The sequence below is a fragment of the Gasterosteus aculeatus genome, chromosome 4 (genome assembly GCF_964276395.1).
Source record: "Gasterosteus aculeatus chromosome 4, fGasAcu3.hap1.1, whole genome shotgun sequence".
NCBI classification, from domain to species: domain Eukaryota; kingdom Metazoa; phylum Chordata; class Actinopteri; order Perciformes; family Gasterosteidae; genus Gasterosteus; species Gasterosteus aculeatus.
Genome location: NC_135691.1, coordinates 29926528 through 29943334, shown reverse-complemented (window position 1 = coordinate 29943334; position 16807 = coordinate 29926528). Strand labels below are relative to the sequence as shown.

General features: G+C 42.3%; 26 non-coding genes across 26 annotated transcripts; all 26 read right to left on the bottom strand.

Annotated features, from left to right (window-relative positions):
* Positions 1 to 407: 407 nt before the first annotated feature.
* Positions 408 to 479, bottom strand: trnae-cuc (transfer RNA glutamic acid (anticodon CUC)). The gene has a single exon. It is a non-coding gene; the product is annotated as a tRNA-Glu (tRNA).
* An 865-nt stretch (positions 480 to 1344) lies between these two features.
* trnae-cuc (transfer RNA glutamic acid (anticodon CUC)) lies at positions 1345 to 1416 on the bottom strand. The gene has a single exon. It is a non-coding gene; the product is annotated as a tRNA-Glu (tRNA).
* A 153-nt stretch (positions 1417 to 1569) lies between these two features.
* On the bottom strand, positions 1570 to 1641 carry trnae-uuc (transfer RNA glutamic acid (anticodon UUC)). The gene has a single exon. It is a non-coding gene; the product is annotated as a tRNA-Glu (tRNA).
* A 299-nt stretch (positions 1642 to 1940) lies between these two features.
* On the bottom strand, positions 1941 to 2012 carry trnae-uuc (transfer RNA glutamic acid (anticodon UUC)). Its single transcript has one exon. It is a non-coding gene; the product is annotated as a tRNA-Glu (tRNA).
* Positions 2013 to 2165: 153 nt separating this feature from the next.
* On the bottom strand, positions 2166 to 2237 carry trnae-uuc (transfer RNA glutamic acid (anticodon UUC)). The gene has a single exon. It is a non-coding gene; the product is annotated as a tRNA-Glu (tRNA).
* Positions 2238 to 3340: 1103 nt separating this feature from the next.
* trnae-cuc (transfer RNA glutamic acid (anticodon CUC)) lies at positions 3341 to 3412 on the bottom strand. The gene has a single exon. It is a non-coding gene; the product is annotated as a tRNA-Glu (tRNA).
* Positions 3413 to 3518: 106 nt separating this feature from the next.
* On the bottom strand, positions 3519 to 3590 carry trnae-cuc (transfer RNA glutamic acid (anticodon CUC)). The gene has a single exon. It is a non-coding gene; the product is annotated as a tRNA-Glu (tRNA).
* A 106-nt stretch (positions 3591 to 3696) lies between these two features.
* Positions 3697 to 3768, bottom strand: trnae-cuc (transfer RNA glutamic acid (anticodon CUC)). The gene has a single exon. It is a non-coding gene; the product is annotated as a tRNA-Glu (tRNA).
* Positions 3769 to 4712: 944 nt separating this feature from the next.
* On the bottom strand, positions 4713 to 4784 carry trnae-uuc (transfer RNA glutamic acid (anticodon UUC)). The gene has a single exon. It is a non-coding gene; the product is annotated as a tRNA-Glu (tRNA).
* A 524-nt stretch (positions 4785 to 5308) lies between these two features.
* Positions 5309 to 5380, bottom strand: trnae-uuc (transfer RNA glutamic acid (anticodon UUC)). Its single transcript has one exon. It is a non-coding gene; the product is annotated as a tRNA-Glu (tRNA).
* A 492-nt stretch (positions 5381 to 5872) lies between these two features.
* On the bottom strand, positions 5873 to 5944 carry trnae-cuc (transfer RNA glutamic acid (anticodon CUC)). Its single transcript has one exon. It is a non-coding gene; the product is annotated as a tRNA-Glu (tRNA).
* A 687-nt stretch (positions 5945 to 6631) lies between these two features.
* Positions 6632 to 6703, bottom strand: trnae-uuc (transfer RNA glutamic acid (anticodon UUC)). The gene has a single exon. It is a non-coding gene; the product is annotated as a tRNA-Glu (tRNA).
* Positions 6704 to 7195: 492 nt separating this feature from the next.
* On the bottom strand, positions 7196 to 7267 carry trnae-cuc (transfer RNA glutamic acid (anticodon CUC)). The gene has a single exon. It is a non-coding gene; the product is annotated as a tRNA-Glu (tRNA).
* Positions 7268 to 7729: 462 nt separating this feature from the next.
* Positions 7730 to 7801, bottom strand: trnae-cuc (transfer RNA glutamic acid (anticodon CUC)). Its single transcript has one exon. It is a non-coding gene; the product is annotated as a tRNA-Glu (tRNA).
* Positions 7802 to 8278: 477 nt separating this feature from the next.
* Positions 8279 to 8350, bottom strand: trnae-cuc (transfer RNA glutamic acid (anticodon CUC)). Its single transcript has one exon. It is a non-coding gene; the product is annotated as a tRNA-Glu (tRNA).
* Positions 8351 to 8503: 153 nt separating this feature from the next.
* Positions 8504 to 8575, bottom strand: trnae-uuc (transfer RNA glutamic acid (anticodon UUC)). Its single transcript has one exon. It is a non-coding gene; the product is annotated as a tRNA-Glu (tRNA).
* Positions 8576 to 8874: 299 nt separating this feature from the next.
* trnae-uuc (transfer RNA glutamic acid (anticodon UUC)) lies at positions 8875 to 8946 on the bottom strand. Its single transcript has one exon. It is a non-coding gene; the product is annotated as a tRNA-Glu (tRNA).
* Positions 8947 to 9099: 153 nt separating this feature from the next.
* trnae-uuc (transfer RNA glutamic acid (anticodon UUC)) lies at positions 9100 to 9171 on the bottom strand. Its single transcript has one exon. It is a non-coding gene; the product is annotated as a tRNA-Glu (tRNA).
* A 539-nt stretch (positions 9172 to 9710) lies between these two features.
* On the bottom strand, positions 9711 to 9782 carry trnae-uuc (transfer RNA glutamic acid (anticodon UUC)). Its single transcript has one exon. It is a non-coding gene; the product is annotated as a tRNA-Glu (tRNA).
* Positions 9783 to 10870: 1088 nt separating this feature from the next.
* trnae-uuc (transfer RNA glutamic acid (anticodon UUC)) lies at positions 10871 to 10942 on the bottom strand. Its single transcript has one exon. It is a non-coding gene; the product is annotated as a tRNA-Glu (tRNA).
* Positions 10943 to 11481: 539 nt separating this feature from the next.
* trnae-uuc (transfer RNA glutamic acid (anticodon UUC)) lies at positions 11482 to 11553 on the bottom strand. The gene has a single exon. It is a non-coding gene; the product is annotated as a tRNA-Glu (tRNA).
* A 314-nt stretch (positions 11554 to 11867) lies between these two features.
* On the bottom strand, positions 11868 to 11939 carry trnae-uuc (transfer RNA glutamic acid (anticodon UUC)). Its single transcript has one exon. It is a non-coding gene; the product is annotated as a tRNA-Glu (tRNA).
* Positions 11940 to 12238: 299 nt separating this feature from the next.
* trnae-cuc (transfer RNA glutamic acid (anticodon CUC)) lies at positions 12239 to 12310 on the bottom strand. Its single transcript has one exon. It is a non-coding gene; the product is annotated as a tRNA-Glu (tRNA).
* Positions 12311 to 14152: 1842 nt separating this feature from the next.
* trnae-uuc (transfer RNA glutamic acid (anticodon UUC)) lies at positions 14153 to 14224 on the bottom strand. Its single transcript has one exon. It is a non-coding gene; the product is annotated as a tRNA-Glu (tRNA).
* A 747-nt stretch (positions 14225 to 14971) lies between these two features.
* trnae-uuc (transfer RNA glutamic acid (anticodon UUC)) lies at positions 14972 to 15043 on the bottom strand. The gene has a single exon. It is a non-coding gene; the product is annotated as a tRNA-Glu (tRNA).
* Positions 15044 to 15342: 299 nt separating this feature from the next.
* trnae-cuc (transfer RNA glutamic acid (anticodon CUC)) lies at positions 15343 to 15414 on the bottom strand. The gene has a single exon. It is a non-coding gene; the product is annotated as a tRNA-Glu (tRNA).
* Positions 15415 to 16807: the final 1393 nt, after the last annotated feature.

Here is a 16807-nt window from a genome sequence, read left to right as displayed (position 1 = left end):
GTTTGGCTTGAATTAAAAGTTGGATCTGGAATTCCAAACTCTAAATCTCATTTCCCTGACCGGGAATTGAACCCGGGCCGCGGCAGTGAGAGCGCCGAATCCTAGCCACTAGACCATCAGGGACATGATTATGCTAATGAAGTCTTAATTTAAGTCGAAAACTTTAAAAACATCTGCAGTTTGGCTTGAATTAAAAGTTGGATCTGGAATTCCAAACTCTAAATCTCATTTCCCTGACCGGGAATTGAACCCGGGCCGCTGCGGTGAGAGCGCCGAATCCTAGCCACTAGACCATCAGGGACACGATTATGCAAATGAAGTCATAGTTTAAGTCAAAAACTTTAAAAACATCTGCAGTTTGGCTTGAATTAAAAGTTGGATCTGGAATTCCAAACTCTAAATCTCATTTCCCTGACCGGGAATTGAACCCGGGCCGCGGCGGTGAGAGCGCCGAATCCTAGCCACTAGACCATCAGGGACATGATTATGCTAATGATGTCTTAATTTAAGTCGAAAACTTTAAAAACATCTGTAGTTTGGCTTGAATTAAAAGTTAAAGCTTGAATTCCCTGACCAGGAATTTAACACTTTATATCTGACTTCCCTGACCGGAAATTGAACCCGGGCCACAGCGGTGAAAGCGCCAAATCCTAGCCACTAGACTCTCAGGGACACAATTATGCAAATGAAGTCATAGTTTAAGTCCATCCATCCATCCATTGTCTAACCGCTTATCCTGCACACAGGGTCGCGGGGGGGCTGGAGTCCATCCCAGCCAACTTCGGGCGACAGACAGGGCACACCCTGGATTGGTCGCCAGCCAATCGCAGGGCTACACAGAGACACACAACCATTCACACTCACATTCACACAACTACGGACAATTTAGAGTCACCAATTAACCTGATCCCCAGAGCATGTCTTTGGACTGTGGGAGGAAGCCGGAGAACCCGGAGAGAACCCACGCAGACACGGGGAGAACATGCAGACTCCACACAGAAAGGCCACTGGGTGGAATCGAACCCAGGACCTTCTTGCTGTGAGGCAACGGTGCTAACCACCACGCCACCGTGCCGCCCATATAGTTTAAGTCGAATGCTTTAAAAACATCTGTAGTTTGGCTTGAATTAAAAGTTGGATCTGCAATTCCAAACTCTAAATCTCATTTCCCTGACCGGGAATTGAACCCGGGCCGCGGCGGTGAGAGCGCCGAATCCCAGCCACTAGACCCTCAGGGACACAATTATGCAAATGAAGTCATAGTTTAAGTCGAATGCTTTAAAAACATCTGTAGTTTGGCTTGAATTAAAAGTTGGATCTGCAATTCCAAACTCTAAATCTCATTTCCCTGACCGGGAATTGAACCCGGGCCGCGGCGGTGAGAGCGCCGAATCCTAGCCACTAGACCATCAGGGACATGATTATGCTAATGAAGTCTTAATTTAAGTCGAAAACTTTAAAAACATCTGCAGTTTGGCTTGAATTAAAAGTTGGATCTGGATTTCCATAACATCTGCAATTTGGCTGGAATTGAAAGTTGGATCTGGAATTCCAAACTCTAAATCTCATTTCCCTGACCGGGAATTGAACCCGGGCCGCGGCTGTGAAAGCGCCAAATCCTAGCCACTAGACCATCAGGGACACAATTATGCAAATGAAGTCATAGTTTAAGTCGAATACATTAAAAACATCTGCAGTTTGGCTTGAATTAAAAGTTAAAGCTTGAATTCCCTGACCAGGAATTTAACACTTTATATCTGACTTCCCTGACCGGAAATTGAACCCGGGCCACATTTGTGAAAGCGCCAAATCCTAGCCACTAGACCATCAGGGACATAATTATGCAAATGAAGTCATAGTTTAAGTCGAATGCTTTAAAAACATCTGCAGTTTGGCTTGAATTAAAAGTTGGATCTGGAATTCCAAACTCTAAATCTCATTTCCCTGACCGGGAATTGAACCCGGGCCACGGCGGTGAAAGCGCCAAATCCTAGCCACTAGACCATCAGGGACATGATTATGCTAATGATGTCTTAATTTAAGTCGAAAACTTTAAAAACATCTGCAGTTTGGCTTGAATTAAAAGTTGGATCTGGAATTCCATAACATCTGCAGTTTGGCTTGAATTAAAAGTTGGATCTGGAATTCCAAACTCTAAATCTCATTTCCCTGACCGGGAATTGAACCCGGGCCGCGGCGGTGAAAGCGCCAAATCCTAGCCACTAGACCATCAGGGACACAATTATGCAAATGGGGTCATAGTTTAAGTCGAATGCTTTAAAAACATCTGTAGTTTGGCTTGAATTAAAATTTAGAGCTTCAATTCCCTGACTAGGAATTTAACACTTTATATCTGATTTCCCTGACCGGAAATTGAACCCGGGCCACAGCGGTGAAAGCGCCAAATCCTAGCCACTAGACCATCAGGGACACAACTATGCAAATGAAGTCATAGTTTAAGTCGAATACATTAAAAAAATCTGCAGTTTGGCTTGAATTAAAAGTTAGAGCTTGAATTCCCTGACCAGGAATTTAACACTTTATATCTGAATTCCCTGACCGGAAATTGAACCCGGGCCGCGGCGGTGAGAGCGCCGAATCCTAGCCACTAGACCATCAGGGACATGATTATGCTAATGATGTCTTAATTTAAGTCGAAAACTTTAAAAACATCTGCAGTTTGGCTTGAATTAAAAGTTGGATCTGGAATTCCATAACATCTGCAGTTTGGCTTGAATTAAAAGTTGGATCTGGAATTCCAAACTCTAAATCTCATTTCCCTGACCGGGAATTGAACCCGGGCCGCGGCCGTGAAAGCGCCAAATCCTAGCCACTAGACCACCAGGGACACAATTATGCAAATGAAGTCATAGTTTAAGTCGAATACATTAAAAACATCTGCAGTTTGGCTTGAATTAAAAGTTAAAGCTTGAATTCCCTGACCAGGAATTTAACACTTTATATCTGACTTCCCTGACCGGAAATTGAACCCGGGCCACATTTGTGAAAGCGCCAAATCCTAGCCACTAGACCATCAGGGACACAATTATGCAAATGAAGTCATAGTTTAAGTCGAATACATTAAAAACATCTGCAGTTTGGCTTGAATTAAAAGTTAAAGCTTGAATTCCCTGACCAGGAATTTAACACTTTATATCTGACTTCCCTGACCGGAAATTGAACCCGGGCCACAGCGGTGAAAGCGCCAAATCCTAGCCACTAGACCCTCAGGGACACAATTATGCAAATGAAGTCATAGTTTAAGTCGAATGCTTTAAAAACATCTGTAGTTTGGCTTGAATTAAAAGTTGGATCTGCAATTCCAAACTCTAAATCTCATTTCCCTGACCGGGAATTGAACCCGGGCCGCGGCGGTGAGAGCGCCGAATCCTAGCCACTAGACCATCAGGGACATGATTATGCAAATGAAGTCATAGTTTAAGTCAAAAACTTTAAAAACATCTGCAGTTTGGCTTGAATTAAAAGTTGGATCTGGAATTCCAAACTCTAAATCTCATTTCCCTGACCGGGAATTGAACCCGGGCCGCGGCGGTGAGAGCGCCGAATCCTAGCCACTAGACCATCAGGGACACGAATATGCAAATGAAGTCATAGTTTAAGTCAAAAACTTTAAAAACATCTGCAGTTTGGCTTGAATTAAAAGTTGGATCTGGAATTCCAAACTCTAAATCTCATTTCCCTGACCGGGAATTGAACCCGGGCCGCGGCGGTGAGAGCGCCGAATCCTAGCCACTAGACCATCAGGGACATGATTATGCTAATGATGTCTTAATTTAAGTCGAAAACTTTAAAAACATCTGCAGTTTGGCTTGAATTAAAAGTTGGATCTGGAATTCCATAACATCTGCAGTTTGGCTTGAATTAAAAGTTGGATCTGGAATTCCAAACTCTAAATCTCATTTTTGAACCCGGGCCGCGGCGGTGAAAGCGCCAAATCCTAGCCACTAGACCACCAGGGACACAATTATGCAAATGAAGTCATAGTTTAAGTCGAATACATTAAAAACATCTGCAGTTTGGCTTGAATTAAAAGTTAAAGCTTGAATTCCCTGACCAGGAATTTAACACTTTATATCTGACTTCCCTGACCTGAAATTGAACCCGGGCCACAGCGGTGAAAGCGCCAAATCCTAGCCACTAGACCATCAGGGACACAATTATGCAAATGGAGTCATAGTTTAAGTCGAATGCTTTAAAAACATCTGTAGTTTGGCTTGAATTAAAATTTAGAGCTTCAATTCCCTGACTAGGAATTTAACACTTTATATCTGATTTCCCTGACCGGAAATTGAACCCGGGCCACAGCGGTGAAAGCGCCAAATCCTAGCCACTAGACCATCAGGGACACAATTATGCAAATGAAGTCATAGTTTAAGTCGAATACATTAAAAAAATCTGCAGTTTGGCTTGAATTAAAAGTTAGAGCTTGAATTCCCTGACCAGGAATTTAACACTTTATATCTGAATTCCCTGACCGGAAATTGAACCCGGGCCGCGGCGGTGAGAGCGCCGAATCCTAGCCACTAGACCATCAGGGACATGATTATGCTAATGATGTCTTAATTTAAGTCGAAAACTTTAAAAACATCTGCAGTTTGGCTTGAATTAAAAGTTGGATCTGGAATTCCATAACATCTGCAGTTTGGCTTGAATTAAAAGTTGGATCTGGAATTCCAAACTCTAAATCTCATTTCCCTGACCGGGAATTGAACCCGGGCCGCGGCGGTGAAAGCGCCAAATCCTAGCCACTAGACCACCAGGGACACAATTATGCAAATGAAGTCATAGTTTATGTCGAATACATTAAAAACATCTGCAGTTTGGCTTGAATTAAAAGTTAAAGCTTGAATTCCCTGACCAGGAATTTAACACTTTATATCTGACTTCCCTGACCGGAAATTGAACCCGGGCCACAGCGGTGAAAGCGCCAAATCCTAGCCACTAGACCCTCAGGGACACAATTATGCAAATGAAGTCATAGTTTAAGTCGAATGCTTTAAAAACATCTGTAGTTTGGCTTGAATTAAAAGTTGGATCTGGAATTCCAAACTCTAAATCTCATTTCCCTGACCGGGAATTGAACCCGGGCCGCGGCAGTGAGAGCGCCGAATCCTAGCCACTAGACCATCAGGGACATGATTATGCTAATGAAGTCTTAATTTAAGTCGAAAACTTTAAAAACATCTGCAGTTTGGCTTGAATTAAAAGTTGGATCTGGAATTCCATAACATCTGCAGTTTGGCTTGAATTAAAAGTTGGATCTGGAATTCCAAACTCTAAATCTCATTTCCCTGACCGGGAATTGAACCCGGGCCGCGGCGGTGAAAGCGCCAAATCCTAGCCACTAGACCATCAGGGACACAATTATGCAAATGAAGTCATAGTTTAAGTCGAATACATTAAAAACATCTGCAGTTTGGCTTGAATTAAAAGTTAAAGCTTGAATTCCCTGACCAGGAATTTAACACTTTATATCTGACTTCCCTGACCGGAAATTGAACCCGGGCCGCGGCGGTGAAAGAGCCAAATCCGAGCCACTAGACCATCAGGGACACAATTATGCAAATGAAGTCATAGTTTAAGTCGAATACATTAAAAACATCTGCAGTTTGGCTTGAATTAAAAGTTAAAGCTTGAATTCCCTGACCAGGAATTTAACACTTTATATCTGACTTCCCTGACCGGAAATTGAACCCGGGCCACAGCGGTGAAAGCGCCAAATCCTAGCCACTAGACCATCAGGGACACAATTATGCAAATGGAGTCATAGTTTAAGTCGAATGCTTTAAAAACATCTGTAGTTTGGCTTGAATTAAAAGTTGGATCTGCAATTCCAAACTCTAAATCTCATTTCCCTGACCGGGAATTGAACCCGGGCCGCGGCGGTGAGAGCGCCGAATCCTAGCCACTAGACCATCAGGGACACAATTATGCAAATGAAGTCATAGTTTAAGTCGAATGCTTTAAAAACATCTGTAGTTTGGCTTGAATTAAAAGTTGGATCTGGAATTCCAAACTCTAAATCTCATTTCCCTGACCGGGAATTGAACCCGGGCCGCGGCAGTGAGAGCGCCGAATCCTAGCCACTAGACCATCAGGGACATGATTATGCTAATGAAGTCTTAATTTAAGTCGAAAACTTTAAAAACATCTGCAGTTTGGCTTGAATTAAAAGTTGGATCTGGAATTCCAAACTCTAAATCTCATTTCCCTGACCGGGAATTGAACCCGGGCCGCTGCGGTGAGAGCGCCGAATCCTAGCCACTAGACCATCAGGGACACGATTATGCAAATGAAGTCATAGTTTAAGTCAAAAACTTTAAAAACATCTGCAGTTTGGCTTGAATTAAAAGTTGGATCTGGAATTCCAAACTCTAAATCTCATTTCCCTGACCGGGAATTGAACCCGGGCCGCGGCAGTGAGAGCGCCGAATCCTAGCCACTAGACCATCAGGGACATGATTATGCTAATGAAGTCTTAATTTAAGTCGAAAACTTTAAAAACATCTGCAGTTTGGCTTGAATTAAAAGTTGGATCTGGAATTCCATAACATCTGCAGTTTGGCTTGAATTAAAAGTTGGATCTGGAATTCCAAACTCTAAATCTCATTTCCCTGACCGGGAATTGAACCCGGGCCGCGGCGGTGAAAGCGCCAAATCCTAGCCACTAGACCATCAGGGACACAATTATGCAAATGAAGTCATAGTTTAAGTCGAATACATTAAAAACATCTGCAGTTTGGCTTGAATTAAAAGTTAAAGCTTGAATTCCCTGACCAGGAATTTAACACTTTATATCTGACTTCCCTGACCGGAAATTGAACCCGGGCCGCGGCGGTGAAAGAGCCAAATCCGAGCCACTAGACCATCAGGGACACAATTATGCAAATGAAGTCATAGTTTAAGTCGAATACATTAAAAACATCTGCAGTTTGGCTTGAATTAAAAGTTAAAGCTTGAATTCCCTGACCAGGAATTTAACACTTTATATCTGACTTCCCTGACCGGAAATTGAACCCGGGCCACAGCGGTGAAAGCGCCAAATCCTAGCCACTAGACCATCAGGGACACAATTATGCAAATGGAGTCATAGTTTAAGTCGAATGCTTTAAAAACATCTGTAGTTTGGCTTGAATTAAAAGTTGGATCTGCAATTCCAAACTCTATATCTCATTTCCCTGACCGGGAATTGAACCCGGGCCGCGGCGGTGAGAGCGCCGAATCCTAGCCACTAGACCATCAGGGACACAATTATGCAAATGAAGTCATAGTTTAAGTCGAATGCTTTAAAAACATCTGTAGTTTGGCTTGAATTAAAAGTTGGATCTGGAATTCCAAACTCTAAATCTCATTTCCCTGACCGGGAATTGAACCCGGGCCGCGGCAGTGAGAGCGCCGAATCCTAGCCACTAGACCATCAGGGACATGATTATGCTAATGAAGTCTTAATTTAAGTCGAAAACTTTAAAAACATCTGCAGTTTGGCTTGAATTAAAAGTTGGATCTGGAATTCCAAACTCTAAATCTCATTTCCCTGACCGGGAATTGAACCCGGGCCGCTGCGGTGAGAGCGCCGAATCCTAGCCACTAGACCATCAGGGACACGATTATGCAAATGAAGTCATAGTTTAAGTCAAAAACTTTAAAAACATCTGCAGTTTGGCTTGAATTAAAAGTTGGATCTGGAATTCCAAACTCTAAATCTCATTTCCCTGACCGGGAATTGAACCCGGGCCGCGGCGGTGAGAGCGCCGAATCCTAGCCACTAGACCATCAGGGACATGATTATGCTAATGATGTCTTAATTTAAGTCGAAAACTTTAAAAACATCTGTAGTTTGGCTTGAATTAAAAGTTAAAGCTTGAATTCCCTGACCAGGAATTTAACACTTTATATCTGACTTCCCTGACCGGAAATTGAACCCGGGCCACAGCGGTGAAAGCGCCAAATCCTAGCCACTAGACTCTCAGGGACACAATTATGCAAATGAAGTCATAGTTTAAGTCGAATGCTTTAAAAACATCTGTAGTTTGGCTTGAATTAAAAGTTGGATCTGCAATTCCAAACTCTAAATCTCATTTCCCTGACCGGGAATTGAACCCGGGCCGCGGCGGTGAGAGCGCCGAATCCCAGCCACTAGACCCTCAGGGACACAATTATGCAAATGAAGTCATAGTTTAAGTCGAATGCTTTAAAAACATCTGTAGTTTGGCTTGAATTAAAAGTTGGATCTGCAATTCCAAACTCTAAATCTCATTTCCCTGACCGGGAATTGAACCCGGGCCGCGGCGGTGAGAGCGCCGAATCCTAGCCACTAGACCATCAGGGACATGATTATGCTAATGAAGTCTTAATTTAAGTCGAAAACTTTAAAAACATCTGCAGTTTGGCTTGAATTAAAAGTTGGATCTGGATTTCCATAACATCTGCAATTTGGCTGGAATTGAAAGTTGGATCTGGAATTCCAAACTCTAAATCTCATTTCCCTGACCGGGAATTGAACCCGGGCCGCGGCTGTGAAAGCGCCAAATCCTAGCCACTAGACCATCAGGGACACAATTATGCAAATGAAGTCATAGTTTAAGTCGAATACATTAAAAACATCTGCAGTTTGGCTTGAATTAAAAGTTAAAGCTTGAATTCCCTGACCAGGAATTTAACACTTTATATCTGACTTCCCTGACCGGAAATTGAACCCGGGCCACATTTGTGAAAGCGCCAAATCCTAGCCACTAGACCATCAGGGACATAATTATGCAAATGAAGTCATAGTTTAAGTCGAATGCTTTAAAAACATCTGCAGTTTGGCTTGAATTAAAAGTTGGATCTGGAATTCCAAACTCTAAATCTCATTTCCCTGACCGGGAATTGAACCCGGGCCACGGCGGTGAAAGCGCCAAATCCTAGCCACTAGACCATCAGGGACATGATTATGCTAATGATGTCTTAATTTAAGTCGAAAACTTTAAAAACATCTGCAGTTTGGCTTGAATTAAAAGTTGGATCTGGAATTCCATAACATCTGCAGTTTGGCTTGAATTAAAAGTTGGATCTGGAATTCCAAACTCTAAATCTCATTTCCCTGACCGGGAATTGAACCCGGGCCGCGGCGGTGAAAGCGCCAAATCCTAGCCACTAGACCATCAGGGACACAATTATGCAAATGGAGTCATAGTTTAAGTCGAATGCTTTAAAAACATCTGTAGTTTGGCTTGAATTAAAGTTTAGAGCTTCAATTCCCTGACTAGGAATTTAACACTTTATATCTGATTTCCCTGACCGGAAATTGAACCCGGGCCACAGCGGTGAAAGCGCCAAATCCTAGCCACTAGACCATCAGGGACACAACTATGCAAATGAAGTCATAGTTTAAGTCGAATACATTAAAAAAATCTGCAGTTTGGCTTGAATTAAAAGTTAGAGCTTGAATTCCCTGACCAGGAATTTAACACTTTATATCTGAATTCCCTGACCGGAAATTGAACCCGGGCCGCGGCGGTGAGAGCGCCGAATCCTAGCCACTAGACCATCAGGGACATGATTATGCTAATGATGTCTTAATTTAAGTCGAAAACTTTAAAAACATCTGCAGTTTGGCTTGAATTAAAAGTTGGATCTGGAATTCCATAACATCTGCAGTTTGGCTTGAATTAAAAGTTGGATCTGGAATTCCAAACTCTAAATCTCATTTCCCTGACCGGGAATTGAACCCGGGCCGCGGCGGTGAAAGCGCCAAATCCTAGCCACTAGACCACCAGGGACACAATTATGCAAATGAAGTCATAGTTTAAGTCGAATACATTAAAAACATCTGCAGTTTGGCTTGAATTAAAAGTTAAAGCTTGAATTCCCTGACCAGGAATTTAACACTTTATATCTGACTTCCCTGACCGGAAATTGAACCCGGGCCGCGGCGGTGAAAGAGCCAAATCCGAGCCACTAGACCATCAGGGACACAATTATGCAAATGAAGTCATAGTTTAAGTCGAATACATTAAAAACATCTGCAGTTTGGCTTGAATTAAAAGTTAAAGCTTGAATTCCCTGACCAGGAATTTAACACTTTATATCTGACTTCCCTGACCGGAAATTGAACCCGGGCCACAGCGGTGAAAGCGCCAAATCCTAGCCACTAGACCATCAGGGACACAATTATGCAAATGGAGTCATAGTTTAAGTCGAATGCTTTAAAAACATCTGTAGTTTGGCTTGAATTAAAAGTTAAAGCTTGAATTCCCTGACCAGGAATTTAACACTTTATATCTGACTTCCCTGACCGGAAATTGAACCCGGGCCACAGCGGTGAAAGCGCCAAATCCTAGCCACTAGACCCTCAGGGACACAATTATGCAAATTAAGTCATAGTTTAAGTCGAATGCTTTAAAAACATCTGTAGTTTGGCTTGAATTAAAAGTTGGATCTGGAATTCCAAACTCTAAATCTCATTTCCCTGACCGGGAATTGAACCCGGGCCGCGGCAGTGAGAGCGCCGAATCCTAGCCACTAGACCATCAGGGACATGATTATGCTAATGAAGTCTTAATTTAAGTCGAAAACTTTAAAAACATCTGCAGTTTGGCTTGAATTAAAAGTTGGATCTGGAATTCCAAACTCTAAATCTCATTTCCCTGACCGGGAATTGAACCCGGGCCGCTGCGGTGAGAGCGCCGAATCCTAGCCACTAGACCATCAGGGACATGATTATGCTAATGAAGTCTTAATTTAAGTCGAAAACTTTAAAAACATCTGCAGTTTGGCTTGAATTAAAAGTTGGATCTGGAATTCCATAACATCTGCAATTTGGCTTGAATTAAAAGTTGGATCTGGAATTCCAAACTCTAAATCTCATTTCCCTGACCGGGAATTGAACCCGGGCCGCGGCGGTGAAAGCGCCAAATCCTATCCACTAGACCATCAGGGACACAATTATGCAAATGGAGTCATAGTTTAAGTCGAATGCTTTAAAAACATCTGCAGTTTGGCTTGAATTAAAAGTTAGAGCTTGAATTCCCTGACCAGGAATTTAACACTTTATATCTGACTTCCCTGACCGGAAATTGAACCCGGGCCACAGCGATGAAAGCACCAAATCCTAGCCACTAGACCATCAGGGACACAATTATGCAAATGGAGTCATAGTTTAAGTCGAATGCTTTAAAAACATCTGCAGTTTGGCTTGAATTAAAAGTTAGAGCTTGAATTCCCTGACCAGGAATTTAACACTTTATATCTGAATTCCCTGACCGGAAATTGAACCCGGGCCGCGGCGGTGAGAGCGCCGAATCCTAGCCACTAGACCATCAGGGACATGATTATGCTAATGATGTCTTAATTTAAGTCGAAAACTTTAAAAACATCTGCAGTTTGGCTTGAATTAAAAGTTGGATCTGGAATTCCATAACATCTGCAGTTTGGCTTGAATTAAAAGTTGGATCTGGAATTCCAAACTCTAAATCTCATTTCCCTGACCGGGAATTGAACCCGGGCCGCGGCGGTGAAAGCGCCAAATCCTAGCCACTAGACCACCAGGGACACAATTATGCAAATGAAGTCATAGTTTAAGTCGAATACATTAAAAACATCTGCAGTTTGGCTTGAATTAAAAGTTAAAGCTTGAATTCCCTGAACACGAAATTAACACTTTATATCTGACTTCCCTGACCGGAAATTGAACCCGGGCCACAGCGGTGAAAGCGCCAAATCCTAGCCACTAGACCATCAGGGACACAATTATGCAAATGGAGTCATAGTTTAAGTCGAATGCTTTAAAAACATCTGTAGTTTGGCTTGAATTAAAATTTAGAGCTTCAATTCCCTGACTAGGAATTTAACACTTTATATCTGATTTCCCTGACCGGAAATTGAACCCGGGCCGCGGCGGTGAAAGCGCCAAATCCTAGCCACTAGACCATCAGGGACACAATTATGCAAATGAAGTCATAATTTGAGTCGATCACTTTAAAATCATCTGCAGTTTGGCTTGAATTAAAATTTAGAGCTTCAATTCCCTGACTAGAAATTTAACACTTTATATCTGATTTCCCTGACCGGAAATTGAACCCGGGCCACAGCGGTGAAAGCGCCAAATCCTAGCCACTAGACCCTCAGGGACACAATTATGCAAATGGAGTCATAGTTTAAGTTGAATGCTTTAAAAACATCTGTAGTTTGGCTTGAATTAAAAGTTGGATGTGGAATTCCAAAATCTAAATCTCATTTCCCTGACCGGGAATTGAACCCGGGCCGCGGCGGTGAGAGCGCCGAATCCTAGCCACTAGACCATCAGGGACATGATTATGCTAATGAAGTCTTAATTTAAGTCGAAAACTTTAAAAACATCTGCAGTTTGGCTTGAATTAAAAGTTAAAGCTTGAATTCCCTGACCAGGAATTTAACACTTTATATCTGACTTCCCTGACCGGAAATTGAACCCGGGCCACAGCGGTGAAAGCGCCAAATCCTAGCCACTAGACCATCAGGGACACAATTATGCAAATGGAGTCATAGTTTAAGTCGAATGCTTTAAAAACATCTGTAGTTTGGCTTGAATTAAAATTTAGAGCTTCAATTCCCTGACTAGGAATTTAACACTTTATATCTGATTTCCCTGACCGGAAATTGAACCCGGGCCACAGCTGTGAAAGCGCCAAATCCTAGCCACTAGACCATCAGGGACACAATTATGCAAATGAAGTCATAGTTTAAGTCGAATACATTAAAAACATCTGCAGTTTGGCTTGAATTAAAAGTTAAAGCTTGAATTCCCTGACCAGGAATTTAACACTTTATATCTGACTTCCCTGACCGGAAATTGAACCCGGGCCACAGCGGTGAAAGCGCCAAATCCTAGCCACTAGACCCTCAGGGACACAATTATGCAAATGAAGTCATAGTTTAAGTTGAATACTTTAAAAACATCTGCAGTTTGGCTTGAATTAAAAGTTGGATCTGGAATTCCAAACTCCAAATCTCATTTCCCTGACCGGAAATTGAACCCGGGCCGCGACGGTGAAAGCGCCAAATCCTAGCCACTAGAACATCAGGGACACAATTATGCAAATGAAGTCATAGTTTAAGTCGAATACATTAAAAACATCTGCAGTTTGGCTTGAATTAAAAGTTAAAGCTTGAATTCCCTGACCAGGAAATTAACACTTTATATCTGACTTCCCTGACCGGAAATTGAACCCGGGCCACAGCGGTGAAAGCGCCAAATCCTAGCCACTAGACCATCAGGGACACAATTATGCAAATGGAGTCATAGTTTAAGTCGAATACATTAAAAACATCTGCAGTTTGGCTTGAATTAAAAGTTAAAGCTTGAATTCCCTGACCAGGAATTTAACACTTTATTTCTGACTTCCCTGACCGGAAATTGAACCCTGGCCACAGCTGTGAAAGCGCCAAATCCTAGCCACTAGACCATCAGGGACACAATTATGCAAATGAAGTCATAGTTTAAGTCGAATACATTAAAAACATCTGCAGTTTGGCTTGAATTAAAAGTTAAAGCTTGAATTCCCTGACCAGAAATTTAACACTTTATTTCTGACTTCCCTGACCGGAAATTGAACCCGGGCCACAGTGGTGAAAGCGCCAAATCCTAGCCACTAGACCCTCAGGGACACAATTATGCAAATGAAGTCATAGTTTAAGTCGAATACTTTAAAAACATCTGCGGTTTGGCTTGAATTAAAAGTTGGATCTGGAATTCCAAACTCCAAATCTCATTTCCCTGACCGGAAATTGAACCCGGGCCGCGGCGGTGAGAGCGCCGAATCCTAGCCACTAGACCATCAGGGACATGATTATGCTAATGAAGTCTTAATTTAAGTCGAAAACTTTAAAAACATCTGCAGTTTGGCTTGAATTAAAAGTTGGATCTGGAATTCCAAACTCTAAATCTCATTTCCCTGACCGGGAATTGAACCCGGGCCGCGGCGGTGAGAGCGCCGAATCCTAGCCACTAGACCATCAGCATGATTATGCTAATGAAGTCTTAATTTAAGTCGAAAACTTTAAAAACATCTGCAGTTTGGCTTGAATTAAAAGTTGGATCTGGAATTCCATAACATCTGCAATTTGGCTTGAATTAAAAGTTGGATCTGGAATTCCAAACTCTAAATCTCATTTCCCTGACCGGGAATTGAACCCGGGCCGCGGCGGTGAAAGCGCCAAATCCTAGCCACTAGACCATCAGGGACACAATTATGCAAATGAAGTCATAGTTTAAGTCGAATACATTAAAAACATCTGCAGTTTGGCTTGAATTGAAAGTTAAAGCTTGAATTCCCTGACCAGGAATTTAACACTTTATATCTGACTTCCCTGACCGGAAATTGAACCCGGGCCACAGCGATGAAAGCACCAAATCCTAGCCACTAGACCATCAGGGACACAATTATGCAAATGGAGTCATAGTTTAAGTCGAATGCTTTAAAAACATCTGCAGTTTGGCTTGAATTAAAAGTTAGAGCTTGAATTCCCTGACCAGGAATTTAACACTTTATATCTGAATTCCCTGACCGGAAATTGAACCCGGGCCGCGGCGGTGAGAGCGCCGAATCCTAGCCACTAGACCATCAGGGACATGATTATGCTAATGATGTCTTAATTTAAGTCGAAAACTTTAAAAACATCTGCAGTTTGGCTTGAATTAAAAGTTGGATCTGGAATTCCATAACATCTGCAGTTTGGCTTGAATTAAAAGTTAGAGCTTGAATTCCTTGACCAGGAATTTAACACTTTATATCTGACTTCCCTGACCGGAAATTGAACCCGGGCCACAGCGGTGAAAGCGCCAAATCCTAGCCACTAGACCATCAGGGACACAATTATGCAAATGGAGTCATAGTTTAAGTCGAATGCTTTAAAAACATCTGTAGTTTGGCTTGAATTAAAATTTAGAGCTTCAATTCCCTGACTAGGAATTTAACACTTTATATCTGATTTCCCTGACCGGAAATTGAACCCGGGCCGCGGCGGTGAAAGCGCCAAATCCTAGCCACTAGACCATCAGGGACACAATTATGCAAATGAAGTCATAATTTGAGTCGATCACTTTAAAATCATCTGCAGTTTGGCTTGAATTAAAATTTAGAGCTTCAATTCCCTGACTAGAAATTTAACACTTTATATCTGATTTCCCTGACCGGAAATTGAACCCGGGCCACAGCGGTGAAAGCGCCAAATCCTAGCCACTAGACCCTCAGGGACACAATTATGCAAATGGAGTCATAGTTTAAGTTGAATGCTTTAAAAACATCTGTAGTTTGGCTTGAATTAAAAGTTGGATCTGGAATTCCAAAATCTAAATCTCATTTCCCTGACCGGGAATTGAACCCGGGCCGCGGCGGTGAGAGCGCCGAATCCTAGCCACTAGACCATCAGGGACATGATTATGCTAATGAAGTCTTAATTTAAGTCGAAAACTTTAAAAACATCTGCAGTTTGGCTTGAATTAAAAGTTAAAGCTTGAATTCCCTGACCAGGAATTTAACACTTTATATCTGACTTCCCTGACCGGAAATTGAACCCGGGCCACAGCGGTGAAAGCGCCAAATCCTAGCCACTAGACCATCAGGGACACAATTATGCAAATGGAGTCATAGTTTAAGTCGAATGCTTTAAAAACATCTGTAGTTTGGCTTGAATTAAAATTTAGAGCTTCAATTCCCTGACTAGGAATTTAACACTTTATATCTGATTTCCCTGACCGGAAATTGAACCCGGGCCACAGCTGTGAAAGCGCCAAATCCTAGCCACTAGACGATCAGGGACACAATTATGCAAATGAAGTCATAGTTTAAGTCGAATACATTAAAAACATCTGCAGTTTGGCTTGAATAAAAGTTAAAGCTTGAATTCCCTGACCAGGAATTTAACACTTTATATCTGACTTCCCTGACCGGAAATTGAACCCGGGCCACAGCGGTGAAAGCGCCAAATCCTAGCCACTAGACCCTCAGGGACACAATTATGCAAATGAAGTCATAGTTTAAGTTGAATACTTTAAAAACATCTGCAGTTTGGCTTGAATTAAAAGTTGGATCTGGAATTCCAAACTCCAAATCTCATTTCCCTGACCGGAAATTGAACCCGGGCCGCGACGGTGAAAGCGCCAAATTCTAGCCACTAGAACATCAGGGACACAATTATGCAAATGAAGTCATAGTTTAAGTCGAATACATTAAAAACATCTGCAGTTTGGCTTGAATTAAAAGTTAAAGCTTGAATTCCCTGACCAGGAAATTAACACTTTATATCTGACTTCCCTGACCGGAAATTGAACCCGGGCCACAGCGGTGAAAGCGCCAAATCCTAGCCACTAGACCATCAGGGACACAATTATGCAAATGGAGTCATAGTTTAAGTCGAATACATTAAAAACATCTGCAGTTTGGCTTGAATTAAAAGTTAAAGCTTGAATTCCCTGACCAGGAATTTAACACTTTATTTCTGACTTCCCTGACCGGAAATTGAACCCTGGCCACAGCTGTGAAAGCGCCAAATCCTAGCCACTAGACCATCAGGGACACAATTATGCAAATGAAGTCATAGTTTAAGTCGAATACATTAAAAACATCTGCAGTTTGGCTTGAATTAAAAGTTAAAGCTTGAATTCCCTGACCAGGAATTTAACACTTTATTTCTGACTTCCCTGACCGGAAATTGAACCCGGGCCACAGCGGTGAAAGCGCCAAATCCTAGCCACTAGACCCTCAGGGACACAATTATGCAAATGAAGTCATAGTTTAAGTCGAATACTTTAAAAACATCTGCAGTT